The following is a 19,307-nucleotide window of genomic DNA, read 5'->3' as shown; positions in this document are numbered from 1 at the left end:
AGATGTAACAAACAAAGTTAATATACACAGAGGAATGATTTGATACCAATGTAACGAAAAAGTTCGTATATGCCACGGAGTAAACTTCAAAATACTTCGAAGACATAAACATCCATTGTAGGACAAATAATTGTGTATTGAATATTATATAAAAAAAAATGTTATGATATGATGAGATGATTACAATGAGGGTGAGCGCTTGGTTATATACCCTAGGCAAGTACATTTTCACCAATGGTTATGTATTTATGGACATACCTCTTCATTAACTAATTACTAGTTATTTAATCATTATTTAGTATTATTATAGTTTACATTATTTGCATTATTTTATATATTTTATTCATAACATTGCCTTCCTCTTCAAAAAGATTTGTCCTCAAATCTTACTGATGAAAGGGTTTGATACCTTTTCTTGTTTCGAATATCTTCTCGTCTCTAAACTTTTATCTTCATTGATACAAGAAGATATGATTCTCTTAGTGATAGACAAAATTGTCAGACTGAAAATGGATCAAACCATCCTAAATTAATCTTCTGTGGAACTCTACAGTGACTAGAAATTTGTAGTGAATTGTTATCATAGGATTGGATTATGCAAACTTCAATATTCCTTGGAACATAAATCTGTTGTTTCCATTCTGAATGGTTCAAATATGTAGATTGACTTACTTGTCTTCTCTTGTGATTCATATGTCGATAAGGAGCTCTTGGAATTTGATCTTGCCCTACTCTGTTTGTGATGGTTTCCTGATTTACTTTAGGTACTATTATTTAATTTGTTATTGAATCATCACTTGGAATGTCCATCATTTGAACTGCAACATTTTCACATGTTTTAACATCTACTGGTTTCTCCTCTTCTTGAGTTGTGATATTGACTGGATAGGTATTTATTCCTTTATCCTCAACTTGGACTGAAACAACTTGAGACTTCAATACTTCTTGAAGTTGTTTTAAATTTTTATTTAGTGACTTCTTGTCACTTTTAAGCTTATTTATTTGTGTAAGTAGGGATTGGTTATGATTCCTTAGACGTAAAATTCCTTCACTTTCTGGATTGTTGATTTTATTCTTAGTATCTTTCTCATATTTTAAACCTTTGATTTGTTCTAAAAATGTTTTATTAAGGTTCTTAAAACATAAATTTTCCTCTTCTTATTCTGAGAAACAATTCTTGAGTTCCTTCTTTGTGGCTTTAGCTTTCTTGACTTGTTCGAGTAGTTTTTCATTGTGATTTCTGAGACGCGAAATTCCTTTGTCTTTACTGCAGATGACTTCTTCAAGCGCTTTTTGATTCTTTGGTATAGTTTTATTATTATTTTGACACATCAATTCCGAAATATCCTCAAAGTCTTCTAAAAAAGATGTTATTGATTCTAATTTACTTGTTATGTCTGGAAATGTGATCATCTTCCCCTTATAAGGAAATTTCAAAAGTTGTTTCTCTATGCTTAACATGAATGTGCCCAATTCCTTAAACCAGGGTTGACTAAGAATTATGTCAATTTTTCTATTATACATAGTTACAACACGAAATTGAGATATGTACTCATAATGATCTATTATCACTTTTAAATCACTAATTTCATACTCCTTTTCGCCATAAATATATTTTCTTTCACCAATGCTTGGCTTTTGGATTAATAGATGATTTTCCAAGTTAATATTGATGTAATTTTCCTCGTTGCTTGTGTTGAAAGTGATATTAATTTATTTTCCTTGAATACTTCCTTTCAATGTAATTAATCTGTAACCCATAACTGAAAGACCATTGTAGGAAAATTTTCCTTCCTTTGTCTCTCAACTTGACTCCATTTTCCTTTCTTTAAGGATGGATTCTATTACTCTAATATTTTCCTGTTGAAGTTTCTAAGTTTACTTAGTTAGAAACCCTTCATGCACTTTATCTGATTTATTCCTACCTACTTTTTATTTTTCCTTAACAAGTTATTTACAAGGTAAATACTAAAAATAAACACCAGTGCATGCTTAACATATTACAAATCAGCAACTATAAGAAACAAGAATAAACACACCACATGACACCATTATTTTTGGACTAATGTCCCCGGAAAAACCCAATGTGGGAAAACCGGTGCAGGTATTTGAGGGTTTTCTTATTAAGAAATATCAGAGTACAATCTGGGTGCCAAAACTAGCCTACTCAACAGAGAATTTCCTTAGTAGTAATACCTTTCGGTTTCTAACAAATCTACTGGCTGAAACGCCAGATAATCCTTCCGGCAACTACTCAACACCAAACTGCCCCAGAAACCCTAGCATTTACCCAATATGGAATATGTTAGCCTCTCCTAGCCCAGCGTTGGCCCTACGTCAGCCCCAAGAGGCCCTGCGTCAGCTCTCTGATCCTTTGCGTCAGCTACGTTGGCCCCTCTAGTGCTCTACGCAACACTTAGCTGCCTTTGAATGGCCTTGTGTGAGCACTGGCTGCTCCTGTGTCTCTCTCTCTGGCTGCTCTGCTACTATCCCGACACTATCTCTATCTCTTTGTCTCTCTGTACTCAATTCCCCTCAGTTGCTCTCCCGATCACTGATTCTATCTCTCTTAGCAAACCCCATTCTAGAGAATAGAATGACTGATCACTCTGGTGTGTTCTCCAAGTGACCCTCAAGCCTCCTCCTATACTTTTCCTGTTGACATCTCAACAACCGAGATTAAGTCCCTAATCAACAGCTAAGATTAAATATGGCTTGATCCATGTTTTTTGGACCACTCTAACACAGATTCATATTAATACACATTAATATTTTATTTTTGAAAATATTAATTATTTTAAATATCTCCTGATCTGTTTAGAATCTACCCAAACCCTTTCTGGGTATTAGAGATCTCATGTTCCCCAACGTCTCCACAAAATTTCGTGGTTAGATCACATCTGATGCTACCCCAAATCAACAGTCCCTCATAGCGAGGACTGTGCTCTAGCAATACTCCTCACTGAGTATTACTCTGATCATTCGGCATCGATACCTATGCTGATGCTAGGAATTCCTACCCAACATCCTTTACACTACTATATCATGTACTACTACCCATGGTTCTACCACTGCCACTGTTGCATCTGTACGATATCTCCCTTTACATCCGTGTTGATGCTAGTCCTTTCTCGCAACACTGCATCCACATTGCACCTCCTCTCATCATGTTGCATCGTGCTACCCACTGCTGCACTACAACTCAGTTACTAAGAAGTAAATAACTGATCTCCCAACTAACCTCCCTGTTTGGATAGAAACACCCACTGATGTTGAAGCTCCCTCTATCGATGACAGGTGCTCCCTCTCTAACCTCTGCGCTGATGCAACAACTCCCTGCATCTCACACTGTTATACACCTCTCTGTGCCTTCCTGCACTGGTGCAACACTTCTGTGCCTCTTGCACTGTTATAGCCTGCTAGCTCCGTGCTATCTCGAGACCCCTGCACTGTATCTGTCTCTGCTACTCCATCCACATTCGTCTCTACCCACTCAGCCAGTCTTGCTACTCCTCAACAGGGATCCTATAGAAAGGTCTAATCCAAGAGGCTGGGTACCTCAAGGATCCTGCCCCTCTATGCCTGTAGTCCATCTGACTACAGCTTGATGTCTCCCCAGTTCTGCTCAAGTGGCGCATGTGCACTCATGGCACAGTCATCGTCTGTCAAAACTTCCTTCTCTACCCGTGCTCGCGCTACCTTAGTCTCGGAAGACTCTCCCTTACTCTTCTTCCTTGAACATTGGGTTGCATAATGACCCAACTCCCCACAGTGGAAGCACTTGATCTTGGAGAGATCTTTCTTCTTCCGCTTTTCCTGCTTTCCCTCAGATTCTAGGGCCACATCTTCCTCCTCCTGCTTGACTTTGATCCCCTTGCTACTGCTACCTATCTTTGACTACCGTCTGATCTCTTCATGGCAAAGAGCTGCCCAAATCTCGTCCCAAAGTGGAAGTGTCCCTTTGCCCAGTATACTCTAGACAAATACTTCCCAGTCTTCTGAGAAAACATTCAAGTATGTCCTCACCATTAGCTTCTGATCTGGTGTTGCTCCTATAGCATTCAACTGGTCTCGGATCTCATTTAGTCCTCCGAGGAAGGTGTCAATCGATTGTCCCTTCTTCATCTGATATGACCTCATCTGATTCTCGAGCATCATTCTTCTCTACACAGAAGTATGCTGGTACAGCTTCTTAAGAGCCTCCCACATCTCAAATGTCATTTCCTTCTCGACTATGTGTGGTACTACATGATCCTTGACCTTGTTAAGGATAATGCTATTGGCCCTTGCCATCGCCTCCTCGTACCTATCATTATCACTGGGTTCGACTGGGACAACTATTACCTTCAAGGCAAAGTTCTTGACATGATTTTTGTCAAGCATGGATAAGATTTTGGCCTTCCATACTGCGAAGTTTGATGCTCCGTCCAATCTATCCTGGTCTCTTACCCCATGTAGCACCATGATGCTCCTCTACTTCCCTCGTGGAAGTTGTCTGTTCTACTTCTCTGAGTCTCTAGTTCATGTCTGGAAGTTCTCTTCTAGACTCCCTCTAAGTCCTAATTTCCCTCCTAGAAATCCTTCTATCACTAGTCAAGATGCCCCATACTATGATCGTCTTGTGCAACTGCACTACTAATCCAGGTTCCTCAGCTAGAAACCCTCGGTAACAACTCCTCTGGCCCTGTTCTGTCAGGTATTGTTCTAACTACAATACCTTACTAGCTCTACTCTGCAATATTCCTGTAGCCTTCTAGACCCCAACAATTGCCTCTATGTGAACTGCATCAGCCCCTCTCCGCCTCACGTTGGCCTTGCATCACCCCGGATGGGTTTGCGTCAGCCCTGGGATGCCCTGTGTCAGCCCTCTAACCCTCTGCATCAGCAACGCTGGCCTCTCTGAGGCTCTGCGCAGCTCCCGACTTCCTTTGCGTGGCCCTGGTTGGCTCTGCATCACACTCCTTGGCTTCTGCGTTGCTAGAAACAACTTTTGTCACCTCGAGACAGTTGTGTTTTGCTGCTATTGCTCCGCTCAACTAATGTCTTTTAGTCCTCCTGTGATATGCAATCACGCTCTAATACCATGATGAAGTTTCTAAGTTTCCTTAGTTAAAAACCCTTCATGCACTTTATCTGATTTATTCCTACCTACTTGTTATTTTTCCTTAACAAGTTATCTACAAGGTAAATACTGAAAACAAACACCAGTGCATGCTCAACATATTGCATATCAGCAACTAAAAGAAACAACAACCAACACATCATATGACACCATTATTTTTGGACTAATGTCCCCGAAAAAACCCAATGTGGGAAAATCGGTGTAGCTATCTGAGGGTTTTCTTATTAAGAAATAGCAGAGTACAATCTGGGTGTCGAAACTGACCTACCCAACAGAGAATTTCCTTAGCAGTAATACCTCTCAGTTTTTGACAAATCTACTGGTTGAAACCCCAAATAATCCTTCCGGCAGCTACTTAGCACCAATATGGACTGTGTCAGCATCTCCTAGCCTAGCGTTGGCCCTGCGTCAGCCTATCTTGGCCTGCGTCAGCCCCAGGAGGCCCTGCGTCAACTCTCTGAGCCTCTGCATCAGCTACGCTGACCCCTCTGGTGCTCTGTGCAACACTTAGCTGCCTCTGTGTGGCTCTGCGTGAGCACTAGCTGCTCATGTGTCTCTCTCTATGGCTACTCTGCTACTATCCCGACACTATCTCTACCTCTCTGTCTCTCTGTACTCAATTCCCTTCAGCTTCTCTCTCGATCACTGATTCTATCTCTTTTAGCAAACCCTGCTCTAGAGAATAGAATGACTGATCATTCTGGTGTGTTCTCCAAGTGACCCTCAAGCCTCCTCTTATACTTTTCCTGTTGACATCTCAATAGCCGAGATTAAGTCCCTAATCAATTATTAAGATTAGATATGGCTTGATCCATGTCTTTTGGACCACTCTAACACAAATTCATATTAATACACATTAATATTTATTTTCCCTAAGTTTAGACTTAGGGACTCCATTAAAAATATTAATTATTTTAAATATCTCATGATCTTTTTAGAATCTACCCAAACCCTTTTTGGGTATTGGAGATCTCATGTGCCCCAACCTCTCCACCAAATTTTGTGGCTAGAGCAGATCCAATGCTACCCCAAATCAACATTTCCTCTAATATTTTATATAGGTGTGATTTTATAATACCTTCCTCCCTTATATACTTTAGTAATTCTTTATAATCTCTCTTTCCCCATTTTTTTTTAAATTTTAACAATGTATATTTTTTCTTAACTTCCCTTTTATCTCCTCATTTTTAATTAAAAAACCTTTAATTTTTTTATTTTTAATTATTTTTAATTATCCTTTAGTATCTTTATCCACTCGTTCACTTTATCTGTAGGATCCCCGTTGTTTTAATTTTTTTAGTGGATATATATATATATATATATATATATATATATATATATATATAAAGTCTATTCAACAACTTTGGAAATAATTAATTTTTTTTAGTATATATATATATATATAAAAGTGTCTTCAGCGACTTTGGAGATAATTAAATATTTCCTTTGACCATTCCAAAACAATGTCATTAATCATTTTGATTTATTCTTTTTGATAAATTAGGAATTTTGGAACAACACGAGCCCTTCAGTGAAGGAGCATGAATGCATCTAATAATTTTTTGTTGTGAGTTTGTTTTTTGTTGTAGTGCGGCTGGCGTGTTCTATTAGTATTTTTTTTTTTTTTGCAGCCTATTCTTAACTTCTTGGCAGTGGCAGTGACCAAAGAGCGATATCTCCATTGTCTGAGTTGGGATGATAGGTAGATAGGAGGTATATAGTGGTTGGGTTGTTGCAACTAGTAGTTGCGACTATGCGCAGCTAGACAGAATAGGGTGGCAGATTGTAGCACCGACAGTGAGGAATGCGTCAAACGACAACAAGAATGGAAGGTTGTATGGTGGAGTCGGGATGGGCTAGGTGTTTTGTTGATAGGAAAACAATGTAGAGGGATGGAAGAGGACAGGGGTGTTAGCAGCATTGACGGTGGAATTGTGGATTGTGGTGGCAGAGTTGGTTACTGCAGGTGGAATGAGGATGGAAGGGGGATAGGCATTGGTGGTGCAGTGGTGGTGCGGATATGATGCCTAATGGTGGTTGTGGAATGGAAACAAAACAATGGTTGGCAGCGGTGCAGGCAACTAGGCGTGTGTGTGCTTGCTCGGGTGGTTGGATACAGAGACAACGAAAGGAGGTGGTGGTTGAATCAGTGGTCAGCAAACAAATATTGTTATATGTAATTGTGTTTAGGCATCCGTAGTTGATATAGCAGTTGGATAGTCGACTATGGATGATTGGCTAGGTATGTTGTTTTGCATTGTTATTATTATTATTATTATTATTATTTAATATAGCTTTTTATTATGAATATATTTTTTTATTTTGTTATTTAATTTTTTAATAATTTTATTTTTTTACCCTTTTTATTTATTTTTAAAATTTCCCTTTATATTTTTGTTTTCAATTATATATATATATATATATATATATATATATATATATATATATATATATATATATATATATATATATATATATATATATATATCTTAATGGCCAATGGCCTAAAAAAATAATTAGAGAACCTCCCAATGTGTGTGGCTAAAACCCTGATATCCAACGACAATGAACTAGTGAAGGGTTGATGGCCAAAGGTTGGGATATGCCAACATGTCTCTGATACCAATGTAACAAACAAAATTTGTATACACAGATGAATGCTATGATACCAATGAAATGAACAAGGTTCATATATGCAACGGAGTAAACTTCAAAATACTTTGAAGACATAAACATCTATTGTAGGACAAATAATTATGTATTGACTATTATATAAAAGAATTGATATGAGATGATGAGATGATTACAATGAAGGTGAGGGCCTTCTTATATACTCTACGTAGATACCTTTTCACCAATGGTTATGTTCTTAGGGACATACCTCTTCATTAACTAATTACTAGTTATTTAATCATTATTTATTATTATTATTGTTTACATTATTTGTATTATTTTATATATTTTATTCATAATAGTGGAGTTGGCCAAGGATTTCTTTGAAGTGATCTGTGTCTGCATACAAACACCCCAGGCCTCCTTTTCCTCCTCTAGTGATTTGGTGATGTTGAAATCCTTTCATCTTATCCAAGGGTATGAGTGCATCGAATGGTGGATATTTCTTAAGGGGTTGAGAAAACCATATTTCCCTCTAGGTATAAACGATCCATACACATTCATAGTGAAGCCAAATTCAACTAAACCAATCATTTGGAATTCTGCTAAGATAGATTTATGAGTGGCTGACATGTCCAAGATGATGATCACTCTTGGGTTCCATAATAATGTTAACCCTCTTGCATGAGTTTGTGCATCTATGTTCATTGTTTGACAAACTATCCAAAATTTTGAAACTAACAGGATGATCTTCATTGTTTCATTTGGCCTTATGTCATCATTATTGTTGCTTACTCCTTCATGCAATGGTTTTTGAGAATCCTTTGTTTACCTTTGTAGTTCATTCCCTTTACATTATAGGAAATGAATTCATTAAGATATAGAGGAGGTGGACAGAAATGACTTTGTGATCAAGGAAATGCATCTTACATTAACAAATACTTCTCGTAATTCTTGAAATAGTTGCTTGTTACTCTTTCTACCCCTTTTCTTCCCTTTGAGGGTTTTTTGGGTCTCTTTGAAGGAATGTAGAAGCATTGCCTAAATGGGTGATAGAATAATGGATACATGGGTTTTCCACCTTGACTTGAGCTTGGGATTTGATGAGAGCCTTGTGCATGATTTGAACTTTATGCTTTCGGATCAAGTTGGGGTATTCACTAATCAAAATTTCTACCATCATTGGAAGGTCCAGGGTATCCAAATTTGTATCCTCAACTACTTCTTGATATTGGGAACCTTATACCACTACCAATGTTACTTCATGAGGGACAAACCCCCTCAAATTCTTGGTATACTATGGGATGATATCCTCCATGATTATTTGCATTAGGGTCTTTGGTTGGGGCTTTGGGATCAAGGAGTGGTTAGGTTGCAAGGAATTATGAACCTGAGGGCCATAGAGTTGTTTGGGAGCCTCACGATTGGGTAGAGAGTGAACATTGTTAAGAGATGAGAATATTTTACTAGCAGAGGAAGGAGGGAGAAATGGCATGGGATTTTGCTTGCAAGAAGGCAACATCTCAAAGCCATCATACCCTTTGGAGGGTTGGGAAGCTGACAATTGAGAAGAAGCATTGAGAGGGAAGTTCAAGAAGAGGTGGTTGTATTCATGGAATTTCCTACAACCAAAAAGTAATATTTTCATACTCAATGGTTTGTGTCCAAATTAAGTACTAAAATAAAATATTTATGGTTATAGAAGTGGTTCCAAGATATTTATGTAGACACAAATCCTTGTGTAAGAGGTGTATATTCCCAATTTTGGGGCCTCTCAAATTTTCACAAATTCACCTAAGGCATTTCCAATACTTTCCAAGGTTTCTACTCCCCAAAACTCAAGCGACAAGGGGAATATTTGAATCCAAATGGAGCAACACCTAAGTAATTTTAATTTATTTATTTAGGGCTAAATCCTTCTATCCAAAATTTTTGGTAGAGACCAACTGAGTTAAAGAAATATGGTCTCAAATACTCACGTTCTACCTTCCAAATTTACAAAGATTACAATGGAGAAGCCTTTGGCACCTAATTATATATTTATTTGTCCTTTTTTATTCCAATAATTCTAGTTCCACCAAATCAAGGCTTTTCTTTAGGGTCAAAACCCCATAAATTTCTCAATTAATGCATGATCCTACATATATTGGATATAGGTTGCAATATTGTTGGATTTAACTTCATATTTTGGGTTTATGACCACCTTTGGAAGACAAAACCTTGGGTTCCATATTTGAAAAAATAGCTCTAAGTGCATATGCATAGATTGATCATTGAACAAGTTATGCTCTAATTTCACGTGGAAATTTCAAGGGATCTCAATATTACTTATTTGAGGGATGATATTCTAGTAGAGATGGAGGTCAAGCAACCCTTTCACATCACAATTTTGATGTGGGAGTTTTAGAAAACCAAAAACGAAAAAAGATTTTCTTATACAGATAATTAATTGTGATTATTTTATATTTATGTTCTTCTTTATATTTTAGTTCATCAAGAAATGACCAAAACAATGACACAAGGGCAACCTATGTAGGTGGACAACCAAGGAAAAACCCCTATCTAGGGGAAAACCCAATCAATAATTATTGCTTCAATAGTTTCTCGAGATAATCCAAGACTCGAGACCTAGACTGAGTCTCCCTCCACACCAAGTCATCCCTCAATCCTTCTTGCAGATGAAAACCCTTCACAAGCAACTTCGACCTAGCAATGTCAACAACAGCTTTGACCCAACAATAGTAGCAACAAAAACTTCAACTAAACTTGGATAAATTCAATCTCCCTTGATACACCTCAAAGCACAGTGAGAGTTAAAGCAAAATTTTAATCTGGAGGTCTTCTATCCCTTTCCAGAAACTCGCCCTTCCTTCCATCTCCTTGTCTAGCCCTTTCTCAACTTCGCACTTTTCCAGCTTCCAACTTCAGAAATTGAACTATAAGTGAGTGAGTGAGATGAGATTCTTCAAATGAATTCGAACTCCTTGTATTTTAGCTTTCCATGGAGGTTGAATTACCTGTCTTAAGACCAACTTGATCTTCTTGAGGCCGACTTGGTGTGGAGGAGACTAAATTCATTTTTGACTCAAAAATAATTCTTTTTACATGATTCAAAATCCCAAGAAGGGTCTCTTTAAACGTACAATGACTCTAATGACCTAGAATAAATCCTAGAAGTCCTCAATGGGGACTTTGACCTAAAACATGATGAAACAAGCATGAAACCCATCCTTTAATAAGTAATAGAAATAATAATAAAAATATTGTCTTCATTCTTTTGGTAAGTACATCTCAAATACATTAATGAAGACAAACCTAGTTACAGATTTCAACACTCCCTCTTAACTAGGGAGGTATTCGTTAGTACAAGGAAGATCTCAAAACACATGAACCATAAAGAACTTTAGGCACCGCAATGCCATGGAATAGATTCCTGACTAGGGAAATCTATCCAAGGTCCTCCAACAATTTTAGGCACCACAATTTCATGGACTAGATTCCTGACCAGGGCAGTCTATCTAAGGTCCTCTAATAATTTTAGGCACCGCAATGGCATGGACTAGATTCTTGACCTGGGAAACCTATCCAAGTGGGACTAAGATGGATTAAAGATTTCATCCTCTCTAGGTACCATTCAGCTTACTTAAAACCATGAACCCAAGGATCTAGGTGTCTATCTGAGGTCAGAGCTCCATGACCAATGCCACAACTTCAAGACCTAGACATCAACACAACGTGCCGACCAAATGTCCTCCTAGGAAATGTATCACACAAAGCCTCAAATTTCTCAATTATTTCAATCGGTAACAAATCCTCCCCGATCAAGTAGATCAACAACAAATCTCTCCAAACTTATTGTCAATACTAATCATGTAAAAACATGCTATAAAAATTTCAAGAGATTTACCTGTACCAACACAACCCTAATTAGTAATAAAATTTCAAATGTACATAAATAGATACAAACCTCTAGGGTCTTCCAAACAACTTGATGTTGTTTCTCAACTTTTCAGAGTAGGACTTAAAGCTTTTCCAATGAATCTTGACAGAATATTCCTCAACCATGCAACTTCCTTTCCTACTTTTCATGCAGCAACATATTCAACAAATTGATCGGACTTTTCTTATCTCAACAACCCTTTAGAATACATTCTCCAATTTATTTTATCAAGGTGTCCATCATGACTATGATATGACCTCCCTCTTAGCTAGGGAGATTCCTTTCATCTGTGCTCCCTCTCAATCTAGGAAGATTTCTTTCATTCAAGATCCCTCTTAACCTAGGGAGATTTCTTTCATTCAAGCTCCCTCTTAACATAGGGATATTTTATCCAAGCTCCCTCTTAATTTAGGGATTTCTATTTCTTTTTGAATACATCAAAAACTATTTCATGGCTTCCATCCTTCTCATCAGAGTTACATAGTTTTTTCATCATGATTATCATATCAACTTTTACTTTACGAGCATCTTCGCCATCTTGAAGATTATGTACCTATAGAAAGTACAACCAAATCTATAGAAGCATGAATTTAACTATATCAAAATCATGGAAGCATTCAACTTTATATATCAGATGCCCAAACTTAATTACAAACAAGAGGCACATACTCTTCAACTTCTTACTAGAGTTTTGTCATAAACCCTAGACTGCTTTATCAAGACTTTGAGCATTTAATAACATCTTTCATTACATATAGGGTTTCAATGTTTCTTCTAGAGGTATGGCATACCCTACTACAATATATTTCAAACCCTAGAAACAATTCAGACAAATATAGATTCACGATGTATCTAACAACTTCAAAATTCATATCTTTGACTTCTCACTAGGATTTTATACAAACCCTAGATTTTATTCATGAGATTTTAACAACCAAAACCAATCTTAGCTCAATTGAAAGTAACAGCGTGACTAGCTTCTACTAGGGTTTGTTGCAAATCTTATATTTTCTCAAACAATCAAACACCAGTCATAGCTATAACTTAGATTTCAACAATCTTACATAAATGTTAAATTATCACATAGTTATCACATATAAGATATTTGGACTTCTACTAAGGTTTAGTTGAAAAGAACTTAGAATTCACAAATATTGTCACCCTATAGAATCAAACTTAAACTAGGGCTTAGTTCCAAACCCTAGGACTAATGACCATCAAAAAACATACCAACTCATATATCTAGGATTTCATCATCATGCACAAGCATATCATAACATGTGTTAGTCAAACCCAACTACACAAATGTCAATAAGAGTTAGACATATAACAAACTAGATCAAACTAGGGTTTGATTGAATAAACACATACATTCCAAGGATTTCATTTCTAGGAAATTATAAGGGTCTTGCTTATACACCCTACAAAACCATAATAATCTAGGGTTTCAATACAAAACATAGAAAACCCTAAATTATCAATACTTCAAAGCTTCAAGATTTCAGACATTACAATTCAACCCTAATAGGTCAAGGTTTCCACAACCATACCAAAACTCCAAACATGAAATCATTAAAGCATCAACAAAATTATTTAGACTTAATTAAACATTTTCTAATAACCCTAAGCAAATTAGGGTTTCATACCCTTAAGTTGGGGCTTTTCACTTTGAACCTTTAGGAGTTCTACAATAGCAATCAAATATATGAGGAGGGTAGATTTATATAATGATGAATCACCCAATAAAGAATCTTTAAGATTCAAGAGAGCTAGATAAAAACATGTTAGCAAAGTGTACCAAGAATGAAGAGAGCAAGAACTTGTATTTCAAAACATACCTCTTGTTTCTTAACAAACCTTGTAATTCTAATGCTTTGTTTTTGTGGTGCCTTCTTTCTTGAGTCTTCAACAAGTTTTCCTAAATAAGAGTAGAAATGTGATTAGTATTTAATGCAAATAAAACTAGATAAGTAAGGAAACTAAAAATAAGAATGGTAATAGGATACTTATCTTTGGAGGTTGATGAGGGATTCCTCTAAGCATGAGGGATACGTATAAACTTAAGAACATATAAAATTGTTTTTCCAAAATATGTTAAACCTAAAAGCTAGAAAAAAATAAAAATAACTAAAGCTTAGGTCAAAGGACTTAGTAGTATAAGTCCCTTAAATCCAATTCTTCAGGCTTGGTCTTCTTTAGGGATCCTTCTTCAGCTACATTGGCTTGATCCATGTTTCTCTTCTTGTTCTTCAGATTATCAAGGAAGTCACTTATATAGTGACCCATACTGTGCCATTTGTAGCATTCTATCTTGGACATATCAACCTTCTTTCTTGGCCCTCTTGACTTCTTGGAGTGTCCTTCCTTATGAGAGGCAAAGTAAGCATTTGGCACATTTCCTTCTCCGTTGTTGGATACTAATAAATTTCTCATTTCTTCTTGGGTGCAAGCATTCCATAATTGTTCAAAGGTGGGCGCTTCTTTCCAACTATTGAGACCTGAAGCAAAAGAACTCCAAGCAGGTGGTAATCCTAATAGTGCAATGATTACTAGCTCCTTCTCTGGTACTATTTCATCGATGGCTTGAAGTTCATCTCTAATCCTTGATATCCTTACAAAGAAGGAAACCACAATATGATCCGTTGTCATCTTTGTAGTCCTTAACTCATTCTTCAAGTTTTCTACTTGACCAATATTTTTTATAGTGAATAATTTTGTTAATGCTTCATACATTTCTTGGGAATGGTCTATATTGGAAATGTATGGGGCAAGAATGTCCTTAATGATTTTTACCATTAGAGTCATAGCCAATATTTCCAATTCCCTATACTTCACCTTTTCTCCATCACTGGATTCTTTAGTAGATTTCTTCACCTTCCCCCTGACCACATCCAAGACCTTGTTCTTTTCAAGAATGAGGTCAATCCTCTTCTTCCAAGATCTGTAGTTTGATGCTCCTTCCAACTTGTTCTCACTCTTTAATGTGTTAGAAATTGTCCTTAAAGATAATGATCTTATTCTCTTATAAGATCTCCTTATATGATCCCTAGATCAATATTTTAAATTCCTTCTAGTGGATACTCAAAGCCACCTTTTTTCTCCTTCACCTTAGCTCTGATACCATGTTAGAGAATCAGAAAGGTAGAAAGATTTTTTTATATAGATAATTACTCGTGATTCTTTTATCTTTATGTTCTTCTTTATCTTTTAGCTCATCAAGCAATTACCAAAACAATAACAAAAGGACAACAAATGTAGGGGGATAACCAGTGAAAAACCCCTATATAGGGGAAAAATCAATCAACAATTCTTCCTTCAATAGTTTCCCGAGATAATCCAACACTCTGGACCTATGCCGAGTCTCCCTCCACACCAAGTCAAACCTTAATCCTTCTTGCACATTACAACCCTTCACAAGGAACTCCAACCTAGCAACATCAACAACAACTTCGACCCAGTAGTAGTTTTGACCCAACAACAGTAGCAGCAACAACTTCGACCAAACTTGGAGAACTTCGATCTCCCTTGATACACCTCAGAACAGAGTGAGAGTTGTCCCAAAATTTCGATCTTGAGGTCTTCTATCCCTTTCCAGAAATTCACAATTCCTTCTAGCTCCTTGTCCAACCCTTTCTCAACTTCGCACTTTCTAGCTTCCAGCTTCAGAAATCAAACTATAAGTGAGTGAGTGAGATAAGATTCTTCAAATGAATTCGGACTCCTTGTATTTATGGCCTTCCATGGAGGTACTTGTCTTGAGGTCGACTTGGCGTGGGGGACACTAGATCCATTTTTGACTCAAAAACAATTATTTTTACATGATTTGAAAGCCCAAGAAGGGTCTCTTTAAATGTACGACGACTCTAATGACTTAGAATAAATCCTAGAAGTTCTCAATGGGGACTTTGACCTAAAACATGATGACCCAAGCATGAAACCAATGCTTTAATAAGTCATAGAAATAATAATAAAAATATTTTCTTCGTACATCTGAAATACTTACAACTTTCAACAAGGAGGGGGTCGAGGACCCCCCGATGTTTTTGGCCATGCAAGGATGAATCATGGAGACGAAAGAAGGGATCTTAGGGTTTACTCCTAGATTTTGTGACAAGCAAAGATTGAAAGTAATGTTGACACAATTTGCAACCTATATCCTATTTAGCAAACAATTTAATATGCATTTACTATGCACATAACTAGGATGATGACTCTTAAGGTCCACATCATTCCGCCCACTACCAAAGCCCTTGCTTCAAAAATCAAGTGCATATTGCAACATAAACAAATTTATCCCTAGAAGAATCACTTGCCGAAAACATGCAAATGATGAGAAATTTTCTCTGGGAACATATTATTGGGTGTTTGTCATTTATATTAGGTTCTATATTAGGTAATTTTCTTCAGTGCACATATACATTTAAAAAAAATCTAATTATTTATCCCCTTTGTGATTAAATCATTTTTATTTCTTATTTTACCATATATGATAAGTTTACCATAAATATTTTGTCATATTTAACATATATAAAGGATATCAATACAAAAGTTGAATTTTTGATTTTTTTATTTTTCAAATGAAATTACTCTAACTTATAAACATAGAAGGCCCTTCATTAATATTACCCTTAACCTAATCCATATATAACCATTTTCTTTCACCATAAATGCTTAAAAATAAAGAAAAAATAATCATTGTCACTAGATATTTAGTTGCTATATGCTTACACAGTGAAAATTGGAAGTGATCATTATAATATAAATTTCATCAAAACATAGAAGTACAAAAGAAACTATGTGAAATAGTCCATATAGAAAATATGGAAAAATGCCCACAAATTTCCTTAGCAGCATTAATTCCTCATTTTGACGTACAAGGATAGGGAAATAAAATCAATTAGTTTCATGCATAGGTTTCCTTGATAGAAAATAATGTTCAAGTGTACCATCTCTATGTAAGATGAAAACAAGCATGTAGCCGTAATGTACCCATCTTCTTTCACTTGGCTAATGCAGTACCAAACTCGTAAAATTTTCCTTTACAAGTGACAAGTTTAATATGCAAAATTAAGCATGAAGCAACCAAATAATCCCTATAGATAAGATGAATCACACCCGACATGCATAATTGGGACATGGACAAACATTTTTATTGCATTCCTCCATTATATGTAGAGTTTATGCAAGGAGCATAAACTATTCTCCAAACATGAGGTAAATCTCATAATTAAACCCAGTAAGAAAATTCACACATGAACATATTCTCACAAAAGATAAGCAATATGCATTGCGTCTAAATTTAAATATTAGAATATGACTCCAATAAACAAAGTATGAAAATATACTCATCTTCATCTACAATATACATGAATCAAATTAAATCCTTAGAAATAACAAAAAACTATACAACACATAACAACACTTGTCTTATTCAAATTATGTCCATGACAATTAGTTGAGCTAGAGCTATTCATTTCCCAACCAAATGCATCTAATGAACATAGCAATTTTGAGCAAAAATATGTGGTGACAAGGGCTAAGGAACAATCTATTGGGGAAATTTCTCTTTCAACCCAACACACATTTCTCATGACCTAGCAAAATTTCTCACTATTGTTGCCTAGTGAATCTCACTCCTATCACTTAATGCCAAACCTCTGCGCAAGTAATCGCAACACGAGCACAACTTATCCATTTTGTGTTACACAATGCCATAGGAAATCGATCTCAACAAGTGTCTCAATTAAGGCAAGGAGAGTCCATTCATTGGTTGTCCTCTAGCATAAACTTAGTATGATAATCCTTGGATTTCAAATTCAAGATCAATGCAAGCATTATAACAACAACAATGGTCACATTAAGCTCCATTCAACCATCCATTTTGATTCGATGTTACATTGCCATTCTATGAACACAAAAAAGCACTAGCAGCTATCATATTTCATCTTTGAAGAGCAATGGTAACCAACATTGGATAGCCAATGAAAGAGTTTCAAAGATATTTCCAAAAAGAGAGGATGGACCATCCATGTGACACATTGGCATCATTATACCCCAAAGGAAGTCTCCTCACTTCCCCTCTTGTCACATCATAGCCCCCTTTGCCGTTAGCAACCATTTCCATGCACATTATTATTACTATCCTTGCTGCCAGGTTACATAACGCAATGGGTAAATAACTAACTTTGTATTATTTCAGTCAAACATGTAATATATTTTTCAGTTTACCAAAGTGTAACATTATCAAATTGTTTTCTATTTTCTACCAATTATTTTATTGAGATTTATCTCTCACGCCCTTGGCTATCAATTTGCACATCTTATTGGCTAATGCCTCGATTAATGAACCCTTTGTCTTTCCTTTAGAGATGAAAATGAAACTTTGAGGTAACAATTGGATAATGTAGACACAAACAAACAACATTTAACACCATATTTTGACATGCAAGTAGTTAAGTGTGCAAGAAGACAATAAGTAGATTGAGAAAAATGATGATTATAAAAGTGATGAATGCATGTATATTTTTAGCACGTACTCACTTGGTAGTTGGTAGGCACACTAGACTAACACGTAACGATGCCTATTACTAAATTGAATTGAATGCAGTAGCTACTTGCTAAAGTTCAATTTATGAGACATGGATTGTAGCACCACCATTTTTCCCTCCTACTTTTGTAGAGACAATTGTTCCAAATTGAGAAATATTTAGCAAAAAACACTTAGAGTTGGGACACATAATCACATATTCATTGCATTGTTTACCTTATTCTCCAAGGTAAGTTATCAATATAATTCATGTCGTTTTCAAATTTCCATATCACCTAACTTATTTATTAAAAATGTTGCATATTTATATTATTTAATACATCCGTCCTCGTGCACATGAAATTTTTACTTCATCAAACGAGAGGATGGTTTTGTAGAAACTTCGATTTCAATTTCAATGTCAACAAAGCCAAGGTTAGTAGCTATTTAATATACTTGTCCTTGCTACCACACATCAATCATTCAAAGTTATTAATCTCACCGTAGATAGATACTTCTAAAATGTTTACCCATATATATGGTTTAACAAGGTATGAAATTAAATAAATTTTCACACTTTTGAAAATGATTTATTAGTGCTTGAAAATTGGAATGGACAAGGTAAAGGGTTAGCCTTCTCTATAGGTTGGTACATCGATAGTCCTCAGCTATAGGTTTGTACACCGACGGTCCTCTGCTACAAGAAATAACGAGGAAAAAATTATAACACAAGCGCTTTGAATAAAATCTTTTGTATCATATTTCAATGTTTTACGGCTAACAATGTTCATTATAGGACATATTACGATCATTGGATATTACACTTATTTTTGAATTTGTAAATTTGCAAAAGAAAAATATAATTATATTTAAATAATATGATTTTAAAATTTAATTTAGTGACATCAAATATTCTTCTAGAATTTAATATTAAAAATGGTATATCATTCTAGGTCTAAGTTGTACTATTGTCATAACTTATCCATTGAAAATTCCTTAAAAGGCCAACTTCACACACCTTGAAGCCAAAGACCCCCAAACACACATGATGCCTCGTTTTCTTATCCACCTTACATGTGATCGGTTGATAACCCACTTTGGTCAAC

Source organism: Pinus tabuliformis, chromosome 1_1, assembly GCF_031772625.1.
Source record: "Pinus tabuliformis cultivar Carrire ecotype Pingquan chromosome 1_1, CPIR1, whole genome shotgun sequence".
NCBI classification, from domain to species: domain Eukaryota; kingdom Viridiplantae; phylum Streptophyta; class Pinopsida; order Pinales; family Pinaceae; genus Pinus; species Pinus tabuliformis.
This window is presented reverse-complemented; position numbering follows the sequence as displayed.